Below are 12,815 nucleotides of genomic sequence, written 5' to 3' on the forward strand. Positions count from 1 at the left end.
CTAAATTCACAGTGGTGTTTAATGATTTTATTTATTTACATTTCTAAAAAACAACTGGCTTTGAGACTGTAAAGAAAGAGCAGGAACTCCCAGTGGTTTACTTACTCCTGCATTACAGACAGGTGACTCCTGGCTGCACATCCAGGCTGCCACGCTGGCTGACAACCTGTTGCCCTTGCACTCCGCAGCTTCCTCAAGACACAACAGGTTGGCTCCTGCACCTGGCCGCCGTGTCCAAACACATTCATCCGCATGGGGCTGGCAGCCTCTCAGCTCGAAATTAAAGACCCTTCCACACCAGAAATAAACCTGCTTTCTTCTTTCTGCCACCTGCCTCCATGCTTTTTTCAAGGCTCTGATTTAACTGGCCTACCTTGAAGCCTTAAAAACTGCAACTGCAAGCATCAGAACCTCTCTTTATTTGGACTGCAGCATCAGAGCTGGCAAACATGGGAATTTAATGTTTCTCTACTCCAGAGATAGGTATAACTCTTCTCATAAAAGGCAGGCTGACGACAAGAAAGCCACTGTCTTTGGCATTTTTGCTTGAGCAGGAGAGAGCTAAAGCTGAGCAGCTCAGGTGCTGATCTCGTGAACAAAGCCTTGATGCAATACTGTTAGATAACAGGTACTTCCGCATCTGGAGTAGTTCATAATATGCAACTTTGGAATAATTCCCGAATTTTAACTAGCATTTATATAGCTCATATGAAGGAAATGTCTCCAAATCCTTATACCCACATATAATAATACTTTTTGTACAAAAATGCTTCAACACTAGTTTGTAAATATTCTTATTTTATATTCTTATTTTTAAGAGCAATTTTGTTAGCCACTAATAGTAGCTGTTTTTTTTTTTTTAAAAGATAAGGTAGAAAAATGACATCTCTTATGACAAGCACATTACCTTACCTTAAAGAAGCTCCCCTTTTCTTAGCTAACTCTTTCAATATAAAACACCGTTGATACGATTTTCAGTCTCTTCCCACAAAGCAATGAAGCCATGAATAATGGAAGGAAAAGCAACTTACTCAAAAGGAAAAAGGCTTCTATGACCCATGCTTGTTCTACCTAGGTGGGAAGAACAGAGGGACTTCTTCCTTCCCCAAAATTACCTCGTCACCACACTTTCCTCTTTTCTGCCAATACAAATTCCAAAGCATTCTTTCCCAATGATCCTCCCACATCAGGACTTGTGTGTGTGAACAGTGTCCTATCCCACACGTACATCTCCCGTCACTCCTCATGCTTTCTCTCCGGTATCACTGGTGATTCTTTAACTCTATTCAAACCACCTACCTAGATTTTGCTCTCCCACCTGCACACCCCTAGGTTCCCACATAAAGTGTTCCACCACTCCTCATCCCTCGCATGCCCCAAGTGGACGTGATTCTCCCAGAGTCCACAGCTCCCAGTCACGCACTGTCTCGGTGCTCCAAAGCCAGCTGCCAGCACTCCAGCCACCCCCCTGCAGTCCTTCCTTCTGTACCTACAGACCTCTCACCACGCAGCAGGTTAGCCTGTGGTCACCAGCAGTGTAAAACAAATGCCTCCAGCTTTTATTTCAGACCTCACTCACCAAAAGCTACTCAAAAGACAACTGAGCATCTCACTGAGCAAAAGATCATTTTTTCAAGCTTCTAAGTAACTCGTAAGTGTTCAGTAAATTTACTTCCTTAACTAGTGGTCTGAAAATACAATGTATATTATTACTTGAGTCTATTACAGTTCCTGCACATTAGAAAAAACAACAGAAAGCAATTAGCAGTTACACAGATAAAACAAAGCACCACATGTGCAAAATGAACAACAAACTCAAGCTATTATTAAAATGCAGTATTTTGAAAGCAGACGACAAAAAACAGACTTTTTTTGTTTTTAATCAATCTATGTAAGTGGTATGCTTTCATAATAACAAAGTATTTTGCTTTAAAAACTCATTTTACATTTGTGTGTAGGTATATGTTCTATGTACGTTTGTATATGTGTGCATATTTACACACAAGCTGTTAATGCTCTCTCTCAAAAACAAGTTTGAGAATACTATATACAGAAGCATATAACATAAGCAACCATCGTAGTTAATCCTGATATCACAAACAAGTATTACTGCAACTACTAAAGGTTTACTTCCTTAATGAATCCACTATCAGCATCGTTACAAGAAAAGCACACAAATTTAAAGTAAACACCACTGAATTGCCACTATTACAGAACCTAATAACCTAGGATGGACATTACATGGAAATGTATTAGGTGTTAATATTATTCAAATTTTGGTCAAGTGAAAACAGCTCAAAAATACTAATACCAAAAAACGATAGTCCAAGCTACAAGGTAATACAAGGGTTACGTTACAGAGTGGTAGACAGACTTTTTTTTTTTTTTTTTTTTACAGTTCACATGTTCCAGCAGATAGGGAAGCATGTAATCCTCAATGATCCTTGCAAGAAGAACAACAGCTTCTATTTCAAGAGGTTGCTACATACGGCCTAGTGTGCAACACTGAGTAAGGGAGTCAATTAAAACGCTGTAGGAAGATATAAACTGCAAGAACTTTACAATGTTTTGGAAAGGATTTTTTCTTATTGTTTTGGACAACTAGAACATCATATCATAGATCATCATATTCTTATTTAGATACTGAACTTGGAAGAAAAACAAACCTCAGTAAGCAACAGATTTTACATGAAAGCAAGAATATTTTCCACCAGCTTTTCGCCTTCTCATGTTTTCTATTCTTTTCATTCTTCTCTTAGACCTTTAGCTTCATACTTTGCCTGCAATCATTTACTGCATTGACGTGCAATCCTATTTACAAGCCATTCTCTCTTGTCCTTTCACTGGAACACTGCATGAGGCTGCCAAATTAGTTAGGTATTAATTTGCAAAGGACTCTAAATCACTACCACTAGCAATACCTAACCCAGTATTTTACTGCTGCCGCTGGATTACGGCGTGCTTTTTTTTTGGTAAGATTTCCTTATTTGGGGTGGAGTATGCTGGAGAAAGTGAACATTGCACACAATCTTCTTTCCGAAACCACGTTTTGTGTTTTTTGAAGATGACATAACATTCTTCTACCAACAATTACATTGTTCAAGAAGATTCATGAAGAAGGCATGGCAACTGATTCAGGAAGTTGCTGCTTCATCTTCGACTGGTGCTTGTGGCAAACCCTCTCAGTCCTCCAACGCAACGGCTACTCCTAAAGCAACAAGCCTGTGATCTTTGTTCAAGGAGTACATGTATTTATTCGCCATGTTTGGTTCCATTCAGAACAAACCACAGGGATCACCCCACAGACCAAAAAGGAAAATAATCTCAGGCTACAATTTGATATACATGCTGTACATATCTAAACTTATGAGGTACCATAAATCCACCAGAAAAAAAGCATTTAGGCTTCTTTTATATAAAATAAACAAGCATGACATCAAAGATCCCTGGGGATAATTCAGTTTCTATGTATTTTCTCAAAAATAGCAAAGAGCTTTTTGTCCTTTGACAACCACATGTACTGCACATTTATTTTCCAAAATACCGTCTTTTGGCTAGAGAGGAATAAACAACTCAACCTGTACACAGGACTAACTAGATTTTGTTGTTAATTTTCTTGTGAATGTTTCCAACATCCTTTAAAATTGTGATTTAAATAATATTTTAAACAAACATACACCAAATTGGGGGTTATGCAAATCTATTGACAAAATATGGATGGGATCTGCAAACAACTAGAATGAATTTCTGAGCACTAGGGACCTGGTAATAAAGTTGAACGTGCTACATATATTAATGGTATCAACCTAAAAACTGAATGTGATGTTTGAAACTTTTGATGTAAACTGCAAAAGACAGATGGATAAAGCAGTCAATAGCTCTAAAAAGCTAGCAGGGAACAGAGTACAACCATACAAGCCTTGCACTTCGCTAAATGAATGCATATTCAAACTGCACTCTTTTCATATACGGGAACATCCACAGGAACACGAGACAAGTATAAGAGTGGTTATATGTATTGAATTATTATTCTACATCAAAAATATTTCAAGTCCTAATAAGGGTGAAAAAATGCAAAAAGGAAAAAATGTTTCCAAATATACAGTTACTCAGCAGAAATCTGCATGCTGCATGACAGCAACGTTTATGGCTTAGAAAATAATAAAGCTAGATAAAAATGTTTTAGTTGATTCATTTCTTGTGAGCACTGCGCTAGAAGTGGGCGTTCAGGTTGGGTTTCAGAAGACTTAGAGTAAGAACTCCTTACGTAAGGCAAACTGAAAAAGGGTTTTCCATTAATTAGAAATACTCCACTGCATAGATATCTCCACAGTGACCAACAGGTAGATGCCAGCCTTCCATTTGTTCCCATAGGTACGTTACCCTGTCTGCAGCTTTTATTACATAGGTGCCTGTCAGGACAACTGACAGCAGGCAAGTAGGCAGCACTTGATTTTCTACAGTACCTACATGAATCATCTACTGGAGTTACCATGTCATCTACAGTTACCACCCGTAACTACAAAGGGAAAATATTCCTAGCTGGCCATACACAGTAACTGCTAAAGGGCGAGTGTGAGAGTTCATGCAGAAGCAATTGTGTAAAGCTACCTAAAGCAAACTGCAATATCAGGGAGAAGCAGCATAAGCAATTCTGGTCACGAAGCCAGACAGCCAAGCTGGCAAAGCAGGCTACAAACTGAAAAGAGCAAGCAAGGTGGCACTGACACCTAAAAAACACACTTTGCAATTTAAATAAGAATCAGTCTATTGCACATATGCCAACAGTACTGGCACTTCACCCAGACATCTTTAAACATTAAAGGCAAATTTGAAGTGGATGGTTGGCAGCTGCTAGTTATCTTGAGGCATAAGCAAGCTTGTGTCTGTTTGACCAGCCCACCTGTGCATGCAGATACACCTGGGGTTTCATACTAGGTTTCTTTTACAAACTGCCCTTTCAGCTCAAGACCAGTGCATTTTCTATTTAGGAGCTTTGTCTCTGTAGCCCCTGTAAACTGGGCTACGGTCTCTGGCAGAAATAAGAAAAATCTCCCTACCACTTTCTAACTGAAACCCGAACACAGTCCAGCATGTCATCTAGAGTTTTCTTGCATTAAAACCTTTGCAAGTACCACGCAAAAGCCTTTTGGTGTTATGTGATTTTTTCCAGCTATGGTCAGTAAAAGGAAGTACCTACATCTGCTGCTGGTTTACATGCACGCAAAACATTTTATAAAATGAAAACAGATTTGAAATCATGCAGATTCCAATACTAAACCTTCAAAAGCAAATTACCTACTGAAAGTACTTGTGTGGGTGTATTCCCGTTTCACTGCATCAACAGCCTTAATCAGCCTTGTGTACTATTTCTGATTATGGTTCATTATATAAAATCACGCTGATAACAGTTTAGTAGGAGTGTTTCTTAACCCCTTCCGAAAAATGGAAATAGAAGTCTTGCGCCAGCTTTTACCCTCGAGGTACACATGTAGGAGGTGACTTCCACCAGCACGCGTGACTTTGCAAAAGGCTCTGCAGTCAATTTTAAGCCACAGGCATCAGCTTGAACCATGCATCAGCACAAAGGCTGTGGCTCATCCCTACGCTGACAGTGCTACGCTGCAGCTCACAGCTCCTTGCAGAGCCTCCATAGAAAGCCAACTTTGAAGGCTCACACATCTCCTCCACTAGCACCTGCCTGACGTGAGTCCCGCTGCACTAGCTGGAAATGTTTTTGATCCAAAGGCCTTGCTAGGATTCCCAGGACTTTGAAGCCAAGTATGTCTTCAATTCACATGGTTCTGCTTTCTTAAAAATCCACACTTACGTCAGGTATTTATGTATTTTTGTACCACTATGAAACTGAAATTTTATCAACACCACATATCATACGTTAAGCAAATCAGTATCTGAAAATTACTTGATAATGTCAGCAGTTGTGTAGCAGCACAGGTAATTTCTTAGTAGAATTTCTGCTAGGAAAGCCATTGTACCATAATCTGCTTGATTTCACCCTTTAAAAATGGTTTTACATCTTCTTACATCAAGTACGCTTTGATTCGTGCGTCAATGTTGAAATCAGCTCATCTGTCTGCAGGGGAACACGGCTGTGAACAGTTTCTCCTGGTGACAATCTTTAAGAAAAATTCATGTCTATCATAGCAATTTTAGTAGCTGACTCAGTACATCATGTGATGTTAGCACTGTTAAGTGTCCATCAAAAAGCAAAATTTTCCCTTGGTTAAGACAGCAGCAGGGTAGAGCTTGTTTTGACAAGCATCCTTTGGCAAAACTTACCCCCAACACAGGGGGTTTTTGAACACAGACAAACGCGGGAGCGTCACACATAAATCAGTGCTTTGCAAGAGCAGAGATGAGGAGAACACCGGCAGACTTCTGCAATTCTGTTTCTGCACACTTTTAAGAACTCTCTTCTGTTACTGCTATTTCATTAGTGAGCCACAGAGCGTCAAGCTACAGCCTTTGAATCTAATCAGAAACATGAAAATGCCTCTCATGGCATGAGACCAAATAAATTTCTGAATTTCCACAGGCGTGGTGAAAAGGAAGATTTCCAAGACACAGAACCCAAGCAGACAGGGAAATCAGAACTCAAAGCATAATTTATCCTGTCAGTGAAGGAAATCCTCTTCAATACCTACAGAAGTTTAAGTCTCTGGGATTTTATACAAAGATACCAGTGCAACTACTTTGATTTATGCGTACGTGTTTGTTTTTTTTCTCCTTGGGGAGAGAGGGATGGAAATCAGGCCCTGTCAGTTCCCTTCGGGTAGCAACCCTCACTCAACCTCCTCTAATCCTCAAGACTACCATGAACACAGCAATGAGATGATAGCAGATGTATCTATTTGGAGAAGGTCATGTGCAGCAAAAAAAGCTGTAACGTCTTAAAAAAAAAAAAAAGCGTTGCTAGCTCTACTTTTTTTTTTAAACATTGTCTTTCATCCTAACCATCCAGTCATCCTTTACCAAATTCAGTGAGGCAAAAAATTGATTTCTGAGTAGTGAGAGATGGCTAAAAAAAAAAATGGTTTTAAAACTGCCTGGTGAGCACAGATTTCTAGGATCACAGAAGTCCTTCAAAACACAAATACAATGAAATTACTTGTTTTCTTACAAGCAAAGCTATTACAGAAATTCTTGCTCACCTGTGCTTTAATACAGCCTTGCCAGAAGTGCAATGGAGGCTGAGCTTTTACTCCAGTTGTGAGTTACAAACAGTTTACCTATGAGTAATGAATAAAGAATCTCTCAGACTGAGCACATCGCTGATACTTGAGAAGTTCGTTACCTCAGAAGAGGAAGCGGAGTCAAATTTAGTATTTTTTCCTTAACACAAGAAAAAATACGATTACTGGAAGGTAGAAATTCTGCAGTTGTTTTGCTCTTAGTTTGAGTCTTTAGAATTTCTGTATAATTGTTCTGTTTTGCATATGTATGTCTATTGCTTGTAAACTGTTGCTGTAAAGAATACTTTGAGAATTCTTTCAGCCAGACATGATGTTTCTGATTGATGCTGCATCTTTAATCAACAAGATGTTTCTGATTAATGTTGCATCTTTAATAAAGATTAAAAACTGTTCAGGACAACTCACCCTACTGTATATGGTTCATAGGCCAGCAACTGGAAGTCACCTCTTCTTACTGGCTAATAGGAATGAATAGTAGTTTAAAAAGAATTTACAGTCCTAAGACAATTCAACTGCTAATTTTTTTTTATTATTATATACTGCGAAGATCAGTTTGATCAAGAAAGCAACTGAAAGTATTATAATTTCAGAACGTAATAACACAGTATAGAATTTCTCACAAGACATTTATATTGTCCACTATGTTCTCAACAAGCTTGATATTTTTATTCTAGTCAAAAATTGTTGCAAGTCTGTTATGTGACCACTGATGTAAACATCAGAAAAATAAATACAATAATTCATTTTGTAAAAATTAGTAGACCAAAATATAAGGAGAGAAGTCCAACTCTGCAGAACTATTACAATTCTTTAAAGGAATCATCCAGTATGAGACATCCATTTCATATGATTTCCTAAATCATCTAGTAAGGTAACTTGCTAGAGACCGTAAAAGAAGAAGGGATCATCAAAAGATGAAAGAAGTAAACCTGAATGACTACATGGATAAATACTACATGGATACATGGATAAATACAGGATATAAAGGAAAGGACTTTCACAGAAGAGAGGGGTTACCAACACTGGGGAACATGCAGTTCAACACTGTTGTATATAGACTGATATCAAAGTCTGCTGATGATACCAGATTATTTGAGCTGGTAACAGAAGATTCAACAGCGAAGAAATTATACAACAGCTGGAACACAATGAGTTTCAGAGAGGTCTCTTGATAATGCATGAAGTGCATAAATCACTTTGTTCAATATTAATTAAAGCACATAGGAGAAAGAGACAACCCGTACCTATACACAGGGAATGGCAAGTTCTAATTAACTTAAGAAAAAAATCTGTAACACTGCAGAGAAATTGCTGAAAACCTTAGTTCAATGCTCCAGTGCACCCAAAAAGTAAGAACCTCCTCAGGGATCTTGAAAGGAAAGGGGCAGGATGGAAGGAAGGTATGTGCTATGAAGTCATGCTGCGTCTTTCTGAAATATTAGCAGTTGTTACCCTAGAAACAGAAGATTTCTACAAAGCAATCAACAAGTATGCATAATTCAACAATGAATCTCATACCCATGATTTTTGGATGTCAAAATTTAGAGAAATGAAAAAGCAGCCGACAAATTAATGTAAGAAAAACCTCAGCAGGGTCTTCAAGTGCCAATAGTTCAAGGTGAAGCTGAAGCTCTTCACTCACAGACTTCTAGAAACTAGGAAAACCTACCATGAGACGTATAAGGTGTATATATACGCTCACTCCCAGCTTTCTCTTCCATATAAAGAGATATCAGTTGTCCGATTCAGAACTGCTGTTATGTTCTTACCTATGATTTATTAAACTATCAAGTTTCATTAATATGAGAAATTACCTTAAAGGAACACATTATTTATATCAGCATCTCAGATAAAAAGCAGTAGCAAAGCCCTTAAAGATTGTTACATTTGCAATGTCTACAAGACTGAAATAAAAACTTGGCAATTACTGCTGTCTTATAAATTAATCTCCCTAATCAACATGCTACCCTCCTGAAGAGGCTTAAGAGGGGGGGAAAAAAAAAAAAACACCCAAGAAAGAAAACAAGGTAGAGTGTATTAGAAAAGTATGCCAACAGCAGGCTTGGGAAGGTACAGACTAATGCAGCTTCTGGAAATTAATTTACTTTCAGAACTAATCTGATTTCAAAATACTCATATAAGACCTATTGCTTAGATGTCACTATTGGCAAGGCTGTCTGTCAAATCACAAAAACATGGATTTTCATATTTTTGCAATTTGCAAATGTATGTAATCAGACTAAGAGGAGTATATCTAATGGTATTTCAAAAGCTCTTTTGAGGACCTTTCCTATCAGAACAAGTGTCTAATAATAAGATCTTTCCCTGAAAACCTTGTCTGTCTTTACCCTACTTAATTTAACAAATGAGCATCTATCTTGGATCATCTCTGAATTGCCTGCTAAAGGAGACTTTGAATCTGTCCTCATTTATTATAGACAAAACCAAGAGAAACCATACTCATAAAGACAATAGCAGCTATTACAAATGGCACCCTTTGCCTGCAGTTCCCCAGATGACCACCTTTTGGCAAAGCCATGCAAAACAACAGTAAGATGTAAATAAAACAGAAGAGTGGGAAGGTACAAGATTACTTAGTCTGAGAGGATCTCAATACTAAGAAAATGAAAAAAAGAACAAAACAGATTTACTTGAGGAAGACAAAAACATAATAGCTGTTTTACTTTAATTATTTAGCCACTCATTTCCCTCATCACAGCTGCAAGTGAATTACTACAATTTTTTTTAAAACAAAGTTTTTATTTCTAATTGAAAAATGTTGCATAACAAGCTGTACCATCAACAGTAGCTATCTTACATCAAAAATCAGCATAAGCTAGATGTTACTGTATCATGGTGCTGTTTAATTTAAAAAACACAGCGATGTTGACATATTATAAATGAACTGTATGAACAGTGCTATAAGGAGAGACTGATACTGCCACTTTGCAAACCAGGTTGTTTTAGAATTGGCATAATCTCCCACTCTTAGAAGTCCTTGTGTTAACACACATGCCGCTATTTTACTTAACTTCAATGAAAAACTTACATGTCATTAAAATTTTCCAGTTCACTAGATTTTATAGACTAAATGTTACAATTATTACTCCCATGAGAATTAGATTTTACTGAGCTTGGTTACATCTGAAATTTTTTATGAAAACTATTCATGCTCCTGGTAAAGATTTTAAAAAAATCTCAGGACTGTAAGAATATTTCATAAGAGGGACTTGCAGCAATGTACTCTATCTCAGCACAGGACTATTAAAGCAGACAATTATTCACCATACTGGCATATAAACGAGTATCATACTGTATAAACACTGTAAAAGAAAAAAAAAAAATCAGAAAAGCAAGTTAACTGCAGTTTCAGAGTTTGAATTTTTTTTTATTATTATTTTTTGCTTTTCCCTCTAACATTTCAAAACCTATTGATCAATTCTAGGAGTGTGATTACATCCAGAAAGATTAGGTACCTGTATTGAAATCTGTCATGAAAAGTCCCTAAATAGAAAAGGCTGTGATTTTACATTTTTTCTCTTAACTGAGTTATATATCATCTCAGCAACTGAATAGTACGTTAAAATATAAAAACATACCTTTATCGTAATTCCTATATAGGAATTCCTATGTAGATGGGCCAAAAAAAAATTACATTCACATTCGTGAAAAACAGAATCAGTGGGTGATAAAATACTTTTTGACTTGTTAGTGATATGTAATGGTGTAACAATCTGGTTCGTAGTCTGAACAGATGCTGACTGATAATGAGAAGTGACAGCAGTGAAGTGCTGTATTTTTAGGATATCGATCCTAACAAATATTATTTTAGATCAACAAGCTAACTTCCAGCAGAGAAGCAGTATTAGCACATAATTCTGCGGCTAATGATCAATAGTTAATAAGCAGAGGAAAAAGTGTGCAGAGAAGGCTTTGGGGCATACAGAGAAGTTCCAGATATTTTGAAATACTTGTGCATAATGAAACGTTGGCATGAAATAAGAGTGGAGGAGAAAAAACATGTTAGAAAAAAATAGAGTTTTCCTGCATGAACTGGAGGTGTAAATAATTTATCACCGCCATCTATAACATTATTTAAACCAGAACACATGTAAACTAACAGTATACTACTACAATATTCTGCAGTTAAAATCAATTCACATGGAGTGGAAACTTTTGAAAAAAACTCCACTGCACTATTACAAACTTTGAGAAACGATTTAAGACTTATTTTTCCCCAAGCGCTCCCATACTTCTAAGTAAAAGGGTTATAACTTCAAAACTGGCCAGCACTACATAAATGCAGAGACAGTTTTGAAAGCCTTAATTTGGGTAAGAGTAAGTAAAGATGCAAAGAACTATTTTTTTTTTATTTTTTTTTTAATTTCCTTCTGGTTGTAGTCATAACTGCATTATGACTTGGTGATCCTTTTCAGCAAACTTATTTATCACATACTGCCAATAAGCAGGAATGTCTTTTCTGAGTGCTGATCATCGTTAAAGTGTCTAGGAATTAAGAAGTCCAAAGCGAGCTTTATGCACGTAAGCACTTGGCTTAAAAAAAAAAAGTGGATTGATTTGCTTTCAACCCGTACTAAGACCATTTTTCTTCATGAAAAATGCCTCACTGGTAAAATTTGAATGAATATAATTCAGCCTCTAAATTGCTAAACCCTTAAAATATAAGTGTGGAGATGAAGAGGATGTGTGGATGAAGAGGACAGGTCTTCTATTGTTTAAGTTATTATTAAGAGCAAGATAACTTTTAAGTCAAGTAATTACCTGAAATAATCACTCCTACACAAGCAAACCAAACAGTAAATATTGCTGTGCCACAAAAGAAGACTGATAGGCATTAAATTTTTTAAACAAACCCAAAATATTCACAACTAAGGAGCTCGTGTTATCAAGAGTCTACATTTTTGGACAGAGAACACACTACCATAGTATGCAGCATATGCATTGCTTCTCTGATGAAATCATTAGGCAAAATAAAAATAAACTTCTTAGCAGTATGGATTTCTCTTTAAGAGAGATGTCCCTTCAGTATCCTTTTACTTTATAAATAGGAAGAAAGTAAGGCAACCATTAATGCAAAACTGAGAAAATCTAGTGTGAAATGATTCACAAGTTCACTGTCCATCTAAGAAACAAACATACAGGTGCATTCAATATAATTACATATGTTTATTTTCAATAGTCTTCCTATTACCTCAAAGCTACAGTGTATTTCTTTTTTTTTTTTTTTTTAAACCAAAATCACAGGCCAAAGTTTATCTTTAAATCCATGAAGTATTTTATTGAGCTAGTCAGACTCCTTAGTAGAAAAAAACAAGATAACCAAGCCCTAGACATGCAATTAGCATATACAAGTGCGCACACAGCATTAATAAACCAAGAATACCTTGGGGATTTCTAGTGAAGTTGCGATGGAAACTTTAGCCAGTGGCTCTGACGATCTGCACAGTGACTGCTATTCGTTCTTTCCACGCTCCTTCTCAAGAATGCACATAGTAATATAGCAGAGCTTTTTGCAATGGACTGCAGAACTACTCTGATTCATTTATCAAGTCAAAAATCAAAATAGAAATGTGACAACCA

The 12,815-nt window shown here is 37.0% G+C and overlaps 1 protein-coding gene across 43 annotated transcripts in view; it reads right to left on the reverse strand.

Moving 5' to 3' along the window:
- SIPA1L1 (signal induced proliferation associated 1 like 1) overlaps positions 1 to 12,815 on the reverse strand; it is a 215,244-nt gene that overhangs the window by 82,880 nt on the left and 119,549 nt on the right. The window lies entirely within an intron of this gene.

The sequence above is a fragment of the Cygnus olor genome, chromosome 5, assembly GCF_009769625.2.
Source record: "Cygnus olor isolate bCygOlo1 chromosome 5, bCygOlo1.pri.v2, whole genome shotgun sequence".
NCBI lineage: Eukaryota > Metazoa > Chordata > Aves > Anseriformes > Anatidae > Cygnus > Cygnus olor.